This window comes from Lissotriton vulgaris, chromosome 10, assembly GCF_964263255.1.
Source record: "Lissotriton vulgaris chromosome 10, aLisVul1.2, whole genome shotgun sequence".
NCBI classification, from domain to species: Eukaryota; Metazoa; Chordata; class Amphibia; order Caudata; family Salamandridae; genus Lissotriton; species Lissotriton vulgaris.
In genome coordinates this window covers 648,722,417-648,737,576 of record NC_141698.1, presented here as the reverse complement: position 1 = coordinate 648,737,576, position 15,160 = coordinate 648,722,417, and positions in this window count along the sequence as shown.

The window sequence follows — 15,160 nt, the reverse complement described above, 5'->3', positions numbered from 1 at the left end:
CTAGACTTGAATTTGCACAAATGATAGCAAGTAGCTGTAACCAACACCCATATATGATGCTGCTTATCAAGACAGTCTTCTGTCTTATTAAAGAAGTGGCAGTGAAGCAGTAAACAAAGTGCCGAATTATGGTATCACCACCCACGATTACTAGTGGTCCGGTTTTGGGGAAGGGTAAAGCAGAGGGTGTGCGAAGAGGCGCTTGGGGCTTTAATTTTTATTTTAGTGTCTTTAATCATGTTTCCCTAGTTCCTAGCAGGGTTGCTCTGCCTTTAATATTAGAGTTTTTTTGCATCCTGAAAAAAGAGACCGATATCTGAATGGGTGAACTTCTCTTATACACTCACGAGCAGGTGGCATGGATAATAAATAGGTAATATCAGTGCAAGATTTTCTCACACAAAGAAAAGTTGCAGCACAGGTAGCAACGATGTAAAGCTGATTGTGGAATGGCAAGCCGTTCATGGGAAGCTGCATTCTCCTCTCACAAAACACACAACAATTAGTGCAGCAAAGACAGCAATGGTGTCGGCTTCACTGTCACAGTGCTACACAATACATACATCTAAACAGCAAATCCACAACTCTGTACAAACACCTTTTATTGAAATTCTCTGTTGCCCCTTTAGTTCATATATGCTTATTTTTATTTTTTTGTTTGATCTGTTTATTAAAGATTTTCGTTTTGTATACATGAATACAGAGCAGTACATCATCAGTAAAAGCACCAAACAGAGCCAATAGGTAGTCATAAAATCCACATAGTAAATCAGCAACGTAGCGGCATGATTACATCAATGAGCATAAACAAAATCGGTAATAACTTTTAGGGTATCCCATCAGCCATAGCATCTCCTCCCTCCGTCAAAAAAAAGCTGTACGATCGCTTTATGGGGCATCATAAGTGCAACTATGCAACATGCAACAAATTACATAATAACGTTTCGTATGGCTTCACTCTGCCACATCACATGAATCTGTGTATAGAGTCAAACATTTTTATGAGAACACCAAACATGGGGAAAAGTATCGGGGAAGAGGGTGGAAAGGGAAGCAAGAGCCACGGTAAGGGAGGGAGGGAGGGAGGGAAATCAGGGTCCCCAGCATCATAAAACAAAGCCCTATCGACTACCCGACGGGTACACAATCAAACTGCTCGGAGAAAGGATCATCCAGTGGAGGGGACAGAGGTCCCAGTCCACATAGCAAGAAAACTAGGTAACCCAGGTAGGGTGGCGCTCTGCAAGTAAGGGTAAGTAAGGTCCTCTAATATATGCGCAGGTGCTCCAAGGAAGGGTGTGGTTACCAACACCCCACACAACCTACAAGTAGGTCTTCCAACACAATGATTCTCCTGAGCACTCACAATTTATACAACAATCAAATGATAGCACAATTTGAAAAAGTCTTTCCAGTGTATCCAAAGCAGTTCCAGGTGGATGATCCCAATAATCGTATCAAAAGTTCTTCAAATCATATTCTTTTATTTTTTACTTCTCTTCAAATAAAGCTTCTCCACATTCCATGTACAGATGTCATTTATTCAGCCAACACGTGTTTCGTCTTGTATATTATACATACAACGACTTCCTCAGGGCGTGTTCTCAAGTATTTATGCAATTCCACTAATCACTCTTCTCTGTACTCCAATAATGATTTCTGAGACCCCTGTTTCTCTCTAAGAAGTAATCATAAGATAGGAGTCTTCCTATTTTTTTCAATCTATTCAGTTCATCAATGATCTTGTTTGCAATCCTTGTTCGTCTATCCACGAACTCGTTCCCAACGCAGAAGTAAAAAATAAAAGAATATGATTTGAAGAACTTTTGATACGATTATTGGGATCATCCACCTGGAACTGCTTTGGATACACTGGAAAGACTTTTTCAAATTGTGCTGTCATTTGATTGTTGTATAAATTGTGAGTGCTCAGGAGAATCATCATCCAGTCCACATATCAATGCCCAATTCAGGACATGGGTCTGCTCAGGCCAACCTCACTAGCCTTCAGGAAAGGAAACATCTAATGGATCATCCATAACCAACAACCCCTGTAACGCACACAGCATAGTATTCCATTCAGTGGCGATGGGGAATTTACACAAACCAAGCGTATCCTCCCGTATCAGGGAGACCGCTTCAGCCTTAACCCAATTCAGCATGGACAGGAGGCAAGCTTTCGTCGGAGGGGACTCCTCCGACTTCCACCTACGGGTAATCAATCGCTTGACCACAATAAAGCCCAGGCTGTATATGCTTTTATGGTCAATGATGTAAACGGAAGAAGGCAAATCATCACTCTTACACTGTAAAATACAAACAATGCATTTTATTCCAAATTTGAAATGAGTAAGTATCTGAAGTAGCTTGCTTGACAGTAAGTTATTGTCAGACCTGTCATCTTAGGTTGGTCTTTCCCCCAACATTGTGCCTGCAAACCTCAACTTTTTGCTGTATCTTTTGTTGGCCATAGGACTCTGAACACGTTACCATAGCTAATGAGTACTGAAGTAGGTGTGCTTCTCCCCTAAACTTGGTGACATTGATGTATACCTGATTAGCCTATTTGGTTCCTTAGAGGTCCCTTATAAAGTGGCATATCATATACCGAGGACCTGTAATCGCAGGGCCAGATGTACATTGGTAATTGCAATTACCAAATAGGGAATTTTTACGATTTGCTATTTGGTAATTGCAAACACTAATGTACAGATGTGTCTTTGACACATTTTGGGATTCCGAGTGAGTCACAAATGGAACTACATCATTAATATTCATTAAGTAGGTCTCGGTTTGCTACCTATTGGGAATTGCAATAATCACACAAGGATGGTGACCTAATGGGGTCAGCAGACCACAATGTCTGTGTTTACTTTTCAATAAGGCAATGTTTTTTTTAAATGCAGCCCATTTTCAGTAAAGAAAAATGGGATGCGTTTAAAAAAAAAGAAACGTTTTCTTTAAATTTTTTGAGTAGACTGTGGTCACTGTTAAAAAATGTTCTACATACATTCATTTGCAGATGGGTTATGACCTACTTGAAGTAGGTGGTAAAATGCAAATGATTTGTGACCGCATTTCAGTCGCAAATCACAGGCCTGCCATTGCATGGCCTGTGTCTGCAGTTTACTGCTGCTTTAACTTGGTTTTTTAAACCACTTGACAAGCCTTAAAGGCCCCTTTTATTACACATAGCTACCCCTAAGGTAGGTCCTAGATAGTCCTAAGGGCAGGGTGCTGTGTAACCAAAAGGTTGGACATGTACTTTAAGATTTACATGTCCTGGTAATGGCAAAAGCTAAATTATTTTTACTACTGTGAGGCCTACTCACTCATAGGCTAGCATTGGGAGTTCCTTAAAACCCTTTCAAGCTGTAATTCCTGATTAGAAAGGAGTAGCTATGTTTTTGGAATAGAAATGAGAAATTCTCTTTAGAGGGAAAGTTGGATTTAACATTACTATTTTAGAAATGGCACTTTTAGAAAGTGGACATTTCTCTGCTCTTAACTTAGCTATGTGTGCCTGCATACTGTCTCCAATATACGCTGGGTGACAGCTACACTTTGTGCATTCCCTCCAGGCAGCCACAAACACAGGAAGGTTGGGTGTGACAGAGGACTCATCTGCATTCATTTGCATTATGATAGCCTTCCTGGGCAGTAAGGGGGAGAGGGAGCTTACACTTACATCTGAATAGGCTGTGTTCTGTCCCCACACAAAGACTGATTACCCTCCACAGGATGAAAGGAGACTTGTGAACCTCAAAACTGCTTTGAAGTCACCCACCAATTCAAAGGCACCTTTAGGTATAAGTACTGAGGCGCTGACCCTACAAAATCAGTATACTACTGGACCTGTGAAGGACCCTGCCAGGAGTGGACTGCTGTGCTACAAGGATTGCCACTCTGCCTGACTGACTGTTCCAAGGAACTGCTACACTGCTGTGCTGAGCTGCCCTGATGCCTGCTGATCTCTGCCCTGCTGAGGACTAGGACTGGACCCATCTCACTTGAACCCAGAGTGACTCCAAATGCTTGCGGGTTAATCTCCCTTTTTCTGAAGTCTCAGGGTCATAAAATACTTCTTGCAACTCTGCTGGTGCCTGCTGGACTCTTCTATCTGTGAGTCCTACCCTTATTTGAGGTGCCCCTCCAGTCCTAGGCTTCAGCAGTGGGTACTGCAGCTGCTTTTGCATCAAAATCAATGCAGTTACTATCGGAACCAACACTTCCCCGCATACACAGGAGCAAATTGATGACATCGCCTCGACGGACTGCCTGACTCGATAGCGACAGATAGCACAGCTCGACATCAACACAGTGCCTCTGTAATCCTCGTTGGGCTTCAGGATCGGATGACGGTCAAGGGAAAGCAAACAGTGTTTCATATAACTAAATACAGACACTAGACAGTTCACTGGACCCCTTATGAATGCAATCAAGTATTTATTAATGGCACAACAAACGAGTAAATCAGTTCTGGATTTAGGCAGACTACCGCAATGGCTGTTACAGGGTTAACTTTACCCTCAGTAAACCACTGTGCTAAGTAGTGGCCGACAATGCCACTCGCGTTCCGCCTGATGGAATAAAGCCCAGCAGTACCTGAAGACTGAAGGCTCATAGTTGTAGTTTTCAATGGGAGCTGCCAATCCAAATTATGTAAACAGGCTAACTTCGCGGTGAGGCCGTGTCCGGCACTCACTTGCGTGGCCCCCACAAGACTGACAGCGAGGAAGGCTGCCTCACTGCTCCGTCTCCAACCAAGTTGCAGCTATCGGGCGTCCTACGCGCTAATGCCGGTCCTGGCACTCACTTGCGTGGACCCCACAAGGATGACAGCAAGGGATCAGCTGCTCGACTTTGTTGCCAATTTCCAAATCCCAGCACCAGAGAAAACGGTGCAAAAATCGCTGGGAACCCTCTTCTCACCTTCCAACCTCCGCAATCCTGACCCGGCGTTTGGCTCAATATCCAACGCTGGGGTGCTACAGATGACGTGCTTTTACGTGTAGACGGCCTGCGCATGCTCCACGCTAGGCCCTCTGGGGAATGTAGTTCTTCAGACGGCCGGCTCACGATCTTCAGCGAAGTGCCACCGCCAAGTGCGCAAAACAAGGAGGAGGGGGGGGGGGCGAACCTGACAGCCTCCATCCTAAAAAGGTTGACGCCGGGGATTGGTGCTGGCACTCATCTCCATACACAGATCGATGATGACGTGGCACCTCATTGAATCCTCGCCCCAAGTCTTCAACGTTGACGCTTTGCTCCATCCAAGGTATTTTGTCTGTGTGGCCTGTCTGAGTCCTGTAACCAGCCTGCTCTTCATTGCGGTTGGCCTGAACTTTGGATTTACTCCAGTCCAGCATGACCTCAAGTAACCTTTTAGCACTATCGACTTCTAAGCACAATTTTTGGCTTATTCTTTAAAAATTCTTAATTGAATTCTACTCATTGAGTTTTTCTCATTTTGGTCTTGTTTTTAACACTAAAATATTCTCTATTTTTCTAAACCTGCATGGAGTCTTTTTGTGGTAGTTTCATCATATTACTGTGTGTGTTACACAAATACTTCACAAATTGCCTCTTTAGATACGCCTGCCTGCTCTATGCCAAGCTACCAGAGAGTGAGCACAGGTTATCTTTTAGTGTGTATCTATCTTACCCTGAATAGAATGGTGGTTCTTGCTTGAACAGGGTGCATACCTCTGCCAACCAGAAACCCCATTTTTAACAGTTACTTTGTGTTTTAATATATATTTAGATGCACAATACCGAATGATGCACCGTGCACTAGTTTTTTTATTGAGTTTTATATAGAGCAACTTGACGCGAAGGTACTGGGTATCAGAGCGCTTCACATAGCACCAGTTGCGTTACATGAAGACACATTCATTTTTGTTAGGTACGGGAATCACAGGATGTTCAGCGTCATTGCAGAGACTCGAACATGGTTCCCCAGATTTGAGGTCGACCGCCCTAGCCATTAGGCCAACTCCTCTCCTTTTATCACTAATTGTTACTACTGAAGCTCTAAGGCATTATCTAATATATTTCAAAAGTAGATATCAACTGCAAGATAGACAGCCATTGGCAAAGCCAACAGCTCTGGCCTTGGCAAAGTGGTGCAATGGTTGAATATTTTTATTTTCTTATTGCAAGCATGTGCCATAAAAAAGAGAAAAGTAAAAAATCTTGGCACCTAAATTGGTCACCATGTGGCTGCAATAGAAATCTAACATTTTAAACATTGACTGATGTGGCAATTTTACTAGTAATGTTTGTTAAATAACAAGCCATAAAGTTATGCATACACGTTATGTCAGAAATAATTTGTGTTTAATGCAAAAATTGCAGCAGCACAGCAAATTAATTAAAAGATAATTGTCATTTCAACTGACCAGGACTCTCGCTAGAAACATGTCAGATGGAGAATAATGCTAACATACATAACAGTAATGACATTTTTTATAGACTTTCAATACTAGTCTATGGAACATAATAATATGACAGAAACGTGTTACTTTCAAATAAAACATATCTTATAAGCAAGTGGCAGGACCTTCTCCCGGAGGAAGTGCTCGATGTCCTTGAGAAGAAGATAACATTAATACATAAAACACTGAGCTCATTATTCTTCCAAAATCCTGCTTTCAAATGCCAGTTTCGAAACCAAGGCTACGCTGTGCAGAAATGTGCAAATGTGCAACCTTGAATAACATGGCTTCTGGGCCAACTAGAAGCATGAAATTCAGCAGGCGTATTTAAAGCTACTAGTATCCTCAAACCAATATAAAAAGACATCTATACTTTCTCATTAAATATTGATACACCCTTGGTCATACATGTGTAACCCAACCATGTGGTAATGCATAGGAATACATGATTATAATACAAACGATTAGTATGATTACGTTTTCACAATTGCTACTTGTGAAGGAGACAAAATACATCGCCCTCTAACACAGGGGGAGACAATGTTAGACTTTTCCTTAAGCATTATAGAATAGCAAAAAAGAGATGAAAAAAATCACCCTCAAACCAAGCACCTAAATCACAGGGCGCTACAATGTTACAATGTCATTAAAGCCCCTTAAAACCCCAACTTTTGAACTACCTTTGTCACTGAAGAGAAGCAAACAATTTTTAGGTGACTGTGAACAATGTGCAAAGGCTGTGTGCAGTCATACACAGTTAAGGGAGACAGTGGGAAAGCGGGTTAACTCATTACCCAATGCTGTCTGTTGTTGTGGGTAAAAGCACAATTTAATGAGTATTTATGAGCCCAATAAATGAAGCCTACTGACCAAAAGCTCTTCTATATATGAATATTATTTATATGTTTTTTTAAACATGTGATAGCAAGACAGCTAAAGTTACTTCAAAGGCCAGACCTACAATCACAGTGCAAGATTCAATAAAGACAGGAAATAAAACTACAGCTATTGGGATTTTATTCAGGGAAAGTTGAGCACACTAAGCAGCAGTATGTTGGCTTTTTTTGTACTTCAGGTCTTACCTTAACCTAATTCCTTTGCTTAACGTGCCAGTCAATATTATGTATTACAGGAAAAACACTAAGCTGACCAATTAAATCAATAAAATATCTTCTGTACGGCTGAAATAACAAATAGGAGAAAGTACTATGAGTTTATGATGGCAACGGAAGACTTCAAAAGGAGACATTGAACAAGGCTTAAAAGTGGGCGCTAACCTAACTTATGTTCATGTGATCATTCAAAAGCCCATTCATGATGCAGTGCTCTGCAGGACGCACCCAACCAGGTGACACAGTATGGTCCACTCATTGTCCTCTGTAATGGAGGGTACTGCTGTATATTCTATTTTTTGGGTTGACTTCGTTGAACTATCTAGGCACCTTCATCCATTGCTGTACTGAAGAGTGAGCCCAAGTCAACTCCCAAACTGAGCACGATTGACTTCCACGGAGAGCAGCAAAGTCCCAATGCTTAACCAAGTGGAGTTTGCAGCCAGTCTAAACTGGGGCATCAAGGCTAGTCTCCCAGATAAGACAGGCACCTCAGCTCACTCCAATTTATTGGTCATGAGTGGGTGCTGCCACAGCCACCAGTGCAGAAGAAACTCCAGCCGCTTTCACAAATGCCAGCTGTACAGGGTTTTTTAGAAGATTTCAGATAGTATGGGCGCTCTGCCTAAAATTCTACGTTAAGGAGTACTACGTAATTAGGTAAGTTAGTGGTGCGTAAAGAGCGAACGGAAAAGCCCTTAACCGTCCAAGAGAAAATCAGAGGACTTTCACAGCACATAAGACAGCAATGCTCTCGCACACACAACAAGGTATAAACAGGAATGTTCATGTATGACACGAAAGAAAAAAAAATAGACAGATGCAGATTCTTGGGTGTTTTTCTTTTTGGGTGGGTTCTTTAATGAGTCCACAACTGTAGGAATAGTCCACAGTCAGCCGACACGTGTTTCGTCATGTTATGGTGAGTCAACACGACTCTTCAGGGCTGACAATAGAAAATAACGTGTGTATAGATTTAATCCATATATATCACATATTTCCTTACATTGTATTGGTGACAGAAGGTGATTCTCACGTGTATTTCTAAAGTACCGTTAGCCTCCCACAAGTTGTGATTGTGATAGGTGTCAGTTCTTGCATGTTTAAGCATGCTACCTCAATATTCTTCATGAACACATTTAGTCAATAGCAAGTTGGTGATAAAACACAAGGTTGTGACTCTGGATAGGTGATATCACGTGTGCCATGCTCACGACGATCCTACACGAGAAAATCTTAAAGTGAAAAAAAGTGCCGCTAATTCGTATAGATCAAAGTGTACATTGGTCTGTGAATTCATATTGATTTAAGGTATGTGCACTAAGAAGGAAGTCTATGGTGCTTCAGGTGCCTATGGTTGAGTAAAAAAGAGATTTATCACAGAAGGAGCGGAAAGTGCATACCTTGTGGCACAACCCCCGTATTGGCAGGTTGAAATCGGAAAAGGTTTTTATCCCGTTGGAATGTTCTGTTTAGAAAAAACGGAAGCATAAGAAAGGGGCAAGGTGCTTCAGGCGCCGATGTAGTGAGAAAGGAGGATTGAGAAAGTAGGCTTACCGGTGTTTAGATATTATCAATATTAAGATACATTTTGAAGTGTCTCGCTTTAGTCCTAGGAACGTGGGTATGTTCCTCTGTAAGTGTTCCACCCGCCAAGTAGAGCGGGCGCTCACAAAATTCACGCTGTGTATAAAAAATATATTTCGAGTGTTAAGTATACTCAATAATTGGTTAACAATAGTTTTCCTTGTTGTAACAACGATCTGTCTATAGAAGGGTAAGAAAATGACTGTACCTTAATACGTGTTTGTATTAAGCCGGTACCGGGAGGGGATCCACCTCTTGACACCGCAAAACAGTTGCGTTTCACGTCCAAAAGACTTTCTCTGTATCAAAGAGAAGAAATGAACATGGGGGCGGTCAGAAGAGAGGCGGAGTTAGGACCAGCTTGGTAAATGCTGTGTCCAAGTTGGTACGATCGTATACAGACGATCTCTTTATCTGCCATAGTTAAAAGCCACAAATGTGGTTATTTAGACTCACCAGAGAAATGGTATCCCTCCTCTTGTGTTTCCCGGTCGCCGTGTTCCGAGAGATGGACACGTGACCGGAAGGAGGAAGCACATTTAACAAAAAGGTTTGTGAGAGACTAGACTGTGACCATGGTTATGTGGTCATCCATGTTGAGAAGTAAAACATAGTAGTGATTGCTCCCTGTAGTAGTACGCCACTCTGCGAAAGAGTGACAATCGTTTAACCGATTGTTTGCATTTCTCGAGACGAAGAGGTGGTTGACAAATAATGTGTCGTCCTTCGACGTTAAAGGTCACAGTAAATTGGAAGTGACTAGTGTCTCGATAAATTATAAATAATTATGGACGAAAATGTATGTTGTAGCAGACAATGTACATTTTGAGTTTTTTTAGTTCACATGACGATCAAGATAAATAACGAGATGAGTCGGAATTATGTGACGCATTGGTGAACCAGTGAGCCGTCGTGAGTATAGCCTGCACAGAGGTGTTGACCTTGGGTGAAGGTGCCCTGTCGACAAGCCCATTTGTGACTTCATATATCATAAGACTGTAGTGATCATGTTTGTTCACGATCGTGTCGTTCCTAAATTTGTTAAACAAAATACATTCAAAACTTATATACATGAAAAGATGCCATACGCTTATACATTGCAGCATATAGTATACAAAACATTACAACGGCAATGGTAGATCAAACCAATTCGGAGAAAACCGATTAATAAGGTTTGCTATGTTACTGTTTGAAGGTATGTAAAGTCTGTATAGTGATGAGTGGATCCCACAGGGTGGAAGAAAGTGGGCGCTTTAATCCCCCAAGAAGAATTGTAGTTCTGGGTCATAGTTGAGCCCGTGCTCCACGCATTGCAAGCGCATGATCCACTTGGCTTCCCTACGCCTGAGTATAAGTTCTCGATTACCCCCTCTAATGTTGAGAGGAATCACATCTATCCCAAAGAAACGCACTTTGATGTCTTCCTCCAACGGTTGACATTCTGCAACATGTAGGGCCACTGGGTACTTGGGATCTCTTCTTTGTATGGCTCTCATGTGTTCAGCTAGTCTGTCTTTGAGGGCCCTGATGGTGCTGCCTACGTACATTTTACCACATTGGCATTCAATGATGTAGACCACAAACTTGGTTAAGCATGTAATGTTGTGTCTGATTTTATACATGGTTCCGTCAAATCCCTTAAAAGTTTTCGTTCCATGTTTGCCCCAAATTCACATAGAGCAGAACCCACATTTGTGGAATCCTAAGCCCCGTGTAGTGAGCCAGTCTAGGGCTGTGGTGTTAGGAGGAACAGTGGGGCTGAGTTTGTTTTTTAGGGTAAAGCCCTTTCTGTATGTAATGGCTGGTCTTTCTGGTACCCATTCTTTAAGAACAGCATCCCCTGTCAGGAGGTTCCAATGTTTGTTGAAACTCTTCCTGATGGTATGATTTAAGGTGTTGAATTCTGTAATTAGTCTTATTTTTTGGTTGGAAGATTCAGGCTCCATGCGTGTCTTCAAACAATCTGGTCTTGAGGTGCGTCTAGCCATTTTTTCTGCTTTGTTCAAGGATTCTGAAGAGTATCCTCTACTGAGGAATCTATCCTTCATATTGGCAATGCAGTTTTCGAATTCAGTTGATTCACTGCAGTTCCGTCTAGCTCTTAGGAATTCCCCATAAGGAATTGAGCGTATCTGATGTATTGGGTGAGAACTGGAAGCGTGAAGGATTGAATTACAAGAGGTGGGTTTTCTATACAGCTTACTGTGTAGTTTGTTGTTTTTGACATAAAATTCAAGATCTAAGAATTCCAATTTGTTTTGGCTGTGTTACATAGTGAAACTTATTTCCCATGTGTTTTGATTCAGATGCTCAAAAAAGGAAAAAAGTAATTCTTCGGTGCCAGACCATAGTAAAAAGCAGTCATCGATATAACGACCCCAGTAAACTATAGAGTCGATATATTCTGCTCCTTTGGTGCCCCAGATCAAGTCTGCCTCCAAGGCCCACATAAAGAGATTAGCAAAGGAGGGTGAAAATTTCGAACCCATGGCAACTCCCTTTTTCTGACGATACCATTTTCGATCAAAAATGAAAAAGTTATTCTCTAGAATAAGGTCCATCATGTGTAACAGCATCTTAGTGTGTGCCCACAATGAAGCTGGTCTGTTCGATAATATCTTGTTCATGGCTAACATGCCGAGTTTAGGATTGATGCTGGTGTACAAGGACACCACATCCATGGTGACCAATGTCGTGCCCTGTTGCCATTCCATGTCTGTCATGATGCTCAATATATGTTTAGAATCCTGTATGTGTGACGGTAAGTTTTTGACTAAGGGTCCCAGAAAAAGATCCACATACTCTGCTAGTCTTTCGGTGGGACCCCCAATCCCCGACACTATCAGTCTGCCCGGAGGAAAAGGTAGGTTCTTGTGAATCTTCAGCAGTGTGTAAAGCCAAGGAAAAGTGGGTTTAGAAATTTTAAGATAAAGGTACTCGTCGTCATCCAAAAGACCAGATTGTTTCCAGTTTAATAAAAGCACGTTTAGTAGCAGTGTCAAATGACCCATGGGATTATGAGTTAGTCGTTCATAACATGAGTCATCGTTGAGTTGGCTTTGAATCTCGTTGTTGTAGTCAGCGAGATCCATGACCACAACATTGCCCCCTTGGTCTTCTTCCCTGATAATTATATCAGGGTTATTACTCAGGGTGGAGAGTGCTAAACGTTCCCCTTTGGTCAAATTGTCCTTGTATTTAAATTTTGTGTTTAAATTCTTAGTGTTAGTTCTGTTCAGATCTTCAAGAACACGCCTGCGAAAATTGTCTATAGCATTGCCCCCTGATAAAGTGGGGGTCCATTTGGATTTGCATTTTAGGCCACTAGCCACCCCATAATCCGTTTCAACATCAAGCTCTTCCAGTAATTTTTCCATATCGTAAGGACTTTCTTCTCTGTCAGTTAAAGAAAGAAGCAAGTGTGTTGTTTGCACTTCTTTAATAGTCAATAGTTCATTGTCAAAAACATTGGGAATATTTCTAGATTGTCTAAGGGTGTTACTCTGTCCAGCAAAATGTTTCTTTAGTTTGAGATTACGTCCAAATCTGAAAATATCAATCTTAGTTTGACAAATGTCACCAGTTGCATAAGGGTTAAAGCTCAGGCCTTTGCCAAGTAGAGAGATCATGTCTGTTGTCAAGGGGTGCGAGGAAAGGTTGATGACCTGTACTGTTTCGTCTGATGTAGTCAGTTCCTCTGTGTGCCTGATCTCAGTTTTCTTCGATAATCCTTGTTTGCTCCTGCGTTTGCCCCTGTGGGTTTTGGGTCTGCTACGCCTCTTGGAGGTTGTATCCTGTTGCCCTTCCTGATACGCTCCATTTCTAATAAAAAAGGCGTGCGTGTAGCTTCTGTGTTGTCTAATATCTCATTTTCAGATTCACTAAGTCTGGTAGTGCTCAGTGAGGAAGTGCTGGAATTGACAGAACTAGTGGTTGTGGATCTGCCTGTCTGTGAACCATGTTTTTGACTAGGGATCATTGAGTCGTATTTACGATCATACGTGTATACCCTCCCATTTCTGTAGTCTGCCTCATCTCTCTTAATCTGACGGGTTTTCCTAGTTTTGATCTCTGCCTGATGTTTAAGTAAAATCTCATCAAGTAAGGTGTAATTCTTGATGGTGGCTTCAGGTTTATTCAGGTCTTTAATCTCCTGTTCTAGGTTGGAGATTTCTTTTTGTAATTTGGTAGTTTTACGCGCAGCACTCTCGATGAGAATGTCCATTAATGCCATGGAATTCTGGTTTAGAGAATCTTCCCATTTGGTCATCAGATCTAGATCTAAATCATCGTAGGTAGGGAAAGTATGGGAACGTAGTCCCCTTGGTATTTGTTTTAGCCTTAAATAGTGTTTCAGGGTAGTTCCATCCCACCAGCGTGAGTTTTCTTGCTTTTTTAGTCTCTCCAGTTTTATAAACTTATCTTTGAGACCTTCTATGTGTGCAGGACCTGTTGTGGCAGATGCCTGATGTGTAGGCATACCTTTGGCTAAATTTTCAAAAAGATCTGCCGCTGCCTTGTCTCTATCCATGTCAGGACAAAAGAAAGATCTGAATGTATCTAGTGAAAAGTGTGCTATAAAGTGGAGGCGCCCAATCTGAGTAGACAGTAAATAACAGCTGTACAGGGTTTTTTAGAAGATTTCAGATAGTATGGGCGCTCTGCCTAAAATTCTACGTTAAGGAGTACTATGTAATTAGGTAAGTTAGTGGTGCGTAAAGAGCGAACGGAAAAGCCCTTAACCGTCCAAGAGAAAATCTGAGGACTTTCACAGCACATAAGACAGCAATGCTCTCGCACACACAACAAGGTATAAACAGGAATGTTCATGTATGACACGAAAGAAAAAAAATAGACAGATGCAGATTCTTGGGTGTTTTTCTTTTTGGTTGGGTTCTTTAATGAGTCCACAACCGTAGGAATACTTAGATCTTGAATTTTATTTCAAAAACAACAAACTACACAGTAAGCTGTATAGAAAACCCACCTCTTGTAATTCCATCCTTCACGCTTCCAGTTCTCACCCAATACATCAGATACGCTCAATTCCTTATGGGGAATACCTAAGAGCTAGACGGAACTGCAGTGAATCAACTGAATTCGAAAACTGCATTGCCAATATGAAGGATAGATTCCTCAGTAGAGGATACTCTTCAGAATCCTTGAACAAAGCAGAAAAAAGGCTACACGCACCTCAAGACCAGATTGTTTGAAGACACGCACGGAGCCTGAATCTTCCAACCAAAAAATAAGACTAATTACAGAATTCAACGCCTTAAATCATACCATCAGGAAGAGTTTCAACAAACATTGGAACCTCCTGACAGGGGATGCTGTTCTTAAAGAATGGGTACCAGAAAGACCAGCCATTACATACAGAAAGGGCTTTACCCTAAAAAACAAACTCAGCCCCACTGTTCCTCCTAACACCACAGCCCTAGACTGGCTCACTACACGGGGCTTAGGATTCCACAAATGTGGGTTCTGCTCTATGTGTATTTGGGGCAAACATGGAACGAAAACTTTTAAGGGATTCGACGGAACCATGTATAAAATCAGACACAACATTACATGCTTAACCAAGTTTGTGGTCTATATCATTGAATGCCAATGTGGCAAAAGTTACGTAGGCAGCACCATCAGGGCCCTCAAAGACAGACTAGCTGAACACATGAGAGCCATACAAAGAAGAGATCCCAAGTACCCAGTGGCCCTACATGTTGCAGAATGTCAACCGTTGGAGGATGACATCAAAGTGCGTTTCTTTGGGATAGATGTGATTCCTCTCAACATTAGAGGGGGTAATCGAGAACTTATACTCAGGCGTAGGAAGCCACGTGGATCATGCGCTTGCAATGCGTGGAGCACGGGCTCAACTATGACCCAGAACTACAATTCTTCTTGGGGGATTAAAGCGGCCACTTTCTTCCACCCTGTGGGATCCACTCATCACTATACAGACTTTACATACCTTCAAACAGTAACATAGCAAACCTTATTATCATCTATCGGTTTTCTCCGAAT